Genomic DNA, 6,120 nt, shown 5'->3' on the forward strand with positions numbered 1-6,120 from the left:
TTCATCAGGACAACTGAGTGGAGTGCCTGAGTTCTACAAGATACTGAACATTTTGGTAGACTCTGGGAAAGTGTCATTTGTTGCTACAAAGCTCTCCTCTTGGTTTATGGAACATTACAGATCATATCGGCTTGACAGCAGCTACAAAGATCTGGAAATACTTGACCCAGAAGATTTGAATGATTACCACCCTTTAGCTGAATACTGCGTAGCTGGACAACTGATGGTGACACCTGTTACGTGCCTCCTGCATTGAAAGCGATGGTATGTATTATTCTTAAATAGTTTTCAGTTGATTACTTTGAATTTGTTAATTATTTAGAATTGCGCCCCTTTTTTGGTTTGTCTTCACAGGCCCTGTTACTGCGAGTCCACGTCAGTCCAAAACTTATCAGAAAAATCCAACTGTCCACTGTTCCAGAATCTGTGAAGCAGCTTCAAGATGAACTACAAGCAAAGCTTGGACTTGAAGGTGACTTTGCAATACAATATGAAGACCCAGATTTTGGGAACGCACTTTGCAACCTGATGGATATTAATGAGCTACCCGCTGGACGGGCAGTGTTGCACCTCATTTGGGAGGAAAATGCATCAGCCTCGCCACCACGGACTCCATCTGATCATAGCGCCATCTCATCTATTGATACAGCCAGTGTGAGTTCAGCATCTTCTTGCAGCCCATCCTCATCCACCTAGACCTACATGCGTAGCACTTCACAGTGGCCAAATCCATTTCCTATCCCAATCTTTTCCTATGATGTAGAGTTAAAACTTCGCAAGGGCAATGAGGTATATGAGAAAGCAGGGGCAAATTTAAGTGTAACAAGAGACATCAAGATGGAAATTCTAGACAAGCTGGCACAAGAAATGTTTGAAATCAAAGCCTACCCTGACAAGAATGAAATAACATCTGTTGCCCAGGAGCTAGTTTCCAAACATCCCTGCCTCAAAGAGCCCAGCAATGGCACAGGATATGATGGTTGGGCAACAAGCATTAAGTTCAAGCTTGGCAACTACCGTTCCAAGCTAAGTCAAGCTGGATGTAGTGAAGTTGCAGTCAATCGAAAAAGAAGAGGGGAAGAAGATGACAGTGGATCAAATAGATTTTGAAACTGCGTGGGCGAGGCAGTTCAGGAGGCCAACCGCGTGGAAGGCAGCGGCGGCAACGCAGGCGAAGAAAATCGGGGGGGGCGTGCGGCACGGAAGGCAGCGGTGGCGATGCAGTTCAGGAGGTTCTCCACGATGGTGAAGATGCCCAGCTGATTTAAGGCCGAACAGGACGGGGAGAGGAGGCAGGACCAGAAGGCGTGGAGACCTCTGGTGCAGACGAGGCAGAACCAGATGGTGGCATGGCAGCTGCAGGCGATGGAGTAAGTAGGTGTTGGCACTGCAGGCGACGGTGTGGAAAGCGCAGGTGGTGGCGCTGCAGGCTGGATGGATTCCTCAGATCGCCCAGCGGAGACAGACGAAGGCTGAAGCCGCACATCGGACCCTCCAGCGGAGAGAGACACAAGGCTGAAGCAGCCCCTCGAACCCTCCAGCGGAGACAGACAAAGGCTGGAGTGGTTCCCGAGACCCCCCCAACAGGGACAGACAGCTGGACAGGCCCTCCAAAATGGAAAATGGCTAACAACATTTGTCCCAGCTTTAAAAGCCATATTTATTCTTACCAGCAGTACCAAATGCTGGCTCTTCTAAGGGAGCCGAGCAAAAAGAGCCAAATCTTTGAAAAGAACCAAAACCTCTCACATGTACATTAAAGTACCGTACTTTAGGTAGGCACCTGGCTACCCAAAGTACTTAGTTGAGCAATATTTGAAAGTATGATATGGCTGCTTTATGTCATATAAAACTAGAAAAATTGATTTCTTGTTGTTGGTTCTTTTTCAACATAAATGCAAAAGCGTCCTAAAAGTAGCTGCGATGCTTAAATGCATGATAACTGAGGCTAAAGCCACATGTCAGATGTAGAAAGTCATCAAGTCATTCTTAAGGAGGAAGTGGAAGTGAAGGCTTACCACTTCCCTGTGTCCCTGTGTTCTGCCAAGACTTCTGGCTTCAACCAGCACACAGTTCACAAAGCACTGGATCTGGTATGCCAGATTAGGAGTGCATGTGGCAAGACTTTGGTCTTACTTTATTGCTGTTTTGTGCATTTCCACAAACATTATTTGATTATATGTCAGTCTTGCCTCTAACCAAGTATGTTTTCAATACAGTTTTCTCAATAAGGATGCACCTGTATGTAAAGTCTAGGTTAAGCCTAAAGGCATAAAAGAACTGCCTACTTTATGTAATCACTCTTCTTACTTGTTGTGGGTCCTGTTTGACCTGGTGTGACACTATGGGGGACTTCCTCGTCATCTTGAAGGCACAATACAGATAATATGATGATGTCCACACAATGCACCTATTGTTTTATTGAAATAAAAACGTTCTGTTTCTGTGTTGATGACAGATGTGAACTGTGCATTACACTGTAAAATGTAATATTGTGTTTAATTAAAAATATTAAATAGGCTGAACTCAATTTTTATCAATTTGTTATTAGAACTCAATTTAAATAAGTTACCAGTACTTTTTTATGAAAAAACGCTGATAAACTCAATTTATTTGAAAAAATGATGTCCAATTGTCACATCCAAAATATTTGACTTCATAGAATCCAAATTGAGTCACTTGATATGACCTGATACTTTTATGTTGATATAAACAATATTACTAGACTTGACTGAAACTTTAAATTTTGCATTGATCCAAATTGATTTTTTTTACATAGAACCATATTTTAATTATTGAACCAAGCTAATATATTGAAATTTAACCAACCTAATGTATTCACATCGAACCAAATTAACATGAACTAATATGTTTGTGTTGAAGCCAGGTAATTGATTTACATATATTCAAACTATATTTTTTACATTTCATTTTATTTCAGTTCAAAAATGCTCTGCATTTCCTATAAAAAACAAGACAGTTGGCCAACCAATTATTTCAAAATTATTTATTGTTCCAAACCATTTTAACTATAATCAATCGAGAGGATTAGTAATATACAGATTTAGTGCTACGGCAGAAATGATTAGAGAAATGTTTGTTTTATAAAACCTGCAATCTTTTGAAAACCAGTATAAAACCTGCAATCTTTTGAAAACCAGTATAAAACCTGCAATCTTTTTAGAACTGGTATAAAACCTGCAACCTGTCTAAAACTGGCATAAAACCATTATAAAAACTCTTTTTAAACCAATTTGCAAGTACTCAAAAATGTTTATATGTGCACTTTGCCTGTACAATGTAAAAAAAAATCTACACATGTATCAATGAAAGCAACTTAAATCTCCCTTTCAAATGGGTGTTCTTATCATTTTTGAATGTAGAATACCACTACAGGCCAACCAAGCAAAATAACCAAGCACACATGCACATGCATGTGCACATACACATGCACACATGCATGCAAACACACTACTGTGCAATTAAGTTTGTGAATCTTAGAGGTCATCTTGTTAAAGTCAAGCTCCATCATAATCTTTTGAAGAGCCTCAAAGGTGAACCTGAATTCTCGTGGATATTCCATATTAAGAGCATAACAGAGTCCAAAGACCATTGCTACTCCAGCTGCCACAGAAGGCAACTCATTCAGGACTTCCACACCATCAATGATTATCCCGATGTCTCGAGGCTGATGTAGGAGGCTTGAGTTGTCCCTGAAGACGAAGAGTGCCATGGTGGTACTCTGCAGCTCTTCCTCAGCTTCATCTTTCTGGGATATCTTGAGGTAAAATATGGAACAAAATGTACAAGTGAAGAACTGAAGTCTGGCACACCTGATAAATCTTTGACCATAATAAACTACTATTTTGATAGTTGTTTGGTCACAGACTATTAGAACAATTATTTGACTAATCAGATTGTGAATTGCATAATCATTAAATTAAATCAATGGTGGAACATTTTCATAAATTAGTTCCACAAAGCCCAAGAAAAAAAAGAAAACAATACAGGACCCTAAGATATTAACTTGATGAGTTGATTAATCGTTGCTGTTCTACATTAATCACTGCATTTAATAGCAGAGTTGTCAAATTTACATCAAGAGACTGCATCTCATGTATGGAACGCCAGGACTGCCATAATGAATTAATTAAATACACCATTAAATAACATTATGCACTCCATACTGTATATAAATACCACTATTTTGCACATACCAACCTCTGTATATTTTATATATCTTATTTTATTGTTTACTTTATTTCATTTGTAAAACATGTATATACATACTATATACACACTCAAACACACACACGTAGAAAAACATATTTAGTATACACATTCAGTAATGTATATACCTTTACATATTGTACATATATTTATTACTTTTTAGATTAGCCATTTTTATATTTTGCTTGTTTTACGTTATTGTATTTTGCACAACTCTGTTGCTTGTGAAGCTCGCACACAAGAATTTCACTCACATGTACTGTACCAGTGTACCTGCACATGTGACGTGACAATAAAAGTGATTTGATTTGATTTGATTAATTAATTAAATGTGGCAATAATTAATTAAAATTGGAATTAATTAATTAAATAAATAGTTATGACACATGTAATTAATTAATTATTGACACATTTAATTAATTATTTAATGATATATTTATTTATTTCATTTTGGCAGTCCTGGCGCCTGGCTCTCACCATGAAATAATTTTATCTGTCAACCTCACCCATCAAACTCAGGGGGCGGGGTTAACGCTGATCGAGTCAAAACCATTGCTTTGGCCTGGTGGCCATTGTTTTTAGCACACAACAACCAGCATGTGGGTTTTATTTCCTGATGTTCTTATGTGTCCTACGTGTTTCAGTCGCCAATTCTGAATTATAACTAACATTAAAAACATGTTTAAGGAGGAGAGAGAGCAAATAAATTCGATTAACAGCTGATCTTTGGGTTTTTGTTCAGTAATCAGCATGACCTGCGTATAATCGCATAAAAGAGATAACGTTGGTGTTTCCGTCATGTAGTAGCTGCTGGCTTTAACTGTACAAAGGTTGTTCGACACTATGAAACACAGACTTCATGATGTTCGGCTAATATTTTTATTGTGAATATTAATCATGAGGGTAAGCGGCCCTGTACACCACGGAGCGAGGTCAGCATATCTACGATATCTTCAGCTCTCTGAGTTAACCCAGAGTTTCCCAGCTGACTATCTAACTGTCATCTACGAATATGTCACGGGTCATATCAATATGATTTTACAGAGAAGCATCCTTATTACTGCCAATTATTCCAGAGACGTGAAAATCTACAGCACAAATAACACAAAAATATAGCAGTCTAACGCAACACTGTAACAGAGATGAACCGTCAGTTTGTCGCAGATCAAAGTGGAATGAAAGTGATTGGTTGAACAGGTGTACGTGATCTGTGTTATCTGCATTTTCATCAGTGTAAGAGACTCAGCAGCAGATTAGAATAACAGTTATACATTTAATAAATTACCAAATGAATCCACGATCGAACCTGTTCCGACAGTTTGAGTTTGCATTCCCTCAGCTGCAAACTCGCTGCTGTTTAAATGTTTGAGAGGAAGATTAGATATAAAGCAAACGTCAAGCATAGACTCAGTCTGCATTCGCATTTGATATGAGGCCAGCACGTATAGTGGCTGTGTCCTGTTTTAAGATCATACATGTAAAATTGTTGTCTGACCTCCGTCGATCCAGCCGCTCAGAGTCCGTGGTTACCATGGTTACTGCATAAGCGGCTATAATGTTAATAGCTGGCACTGAGGAAACCTACCGGCAGCACGAGTGTTTATGTTTTTCATTGCAAAAGAACTGTCTGAATGGTTAACTGACGTTAACTTGGATAAATTATAGTTAAGGAGTATCACAGATAACACCCATGTGAGCTGTGTGACTGTTCACCACTGCACTGAAATCAGTAGGCTATTACTGAAATACACGTGCTATATCATAAACTATGATATAAATAGGGAGGTCCTACTAACATGTTTAGTTTTAAAGGACACCTTCCTGCCTTTAGTCTCATTCATGAGCAGTATTAGTTTTCTTCTAACATCCAGAAGTCTGCACGATGTGTTT

This window comes from Pelmatolapia mariae, linkage group LG3_W (genome assembly GCF_036321145.2).
Source record: "Pelmatolapia mariae isolate MD_Pm_ZW linkage group LG3_W, Pm_UMD_F_2, whole genome shotgun sequence".
NCBI classification, from domain to species: domain Eukaryota; kingdom Metazoa; phylum Chordata; class Actinopteri; order Cichliformes; family Cichlidae; genus Pelmatolapia; species Pelmatolapia mariae.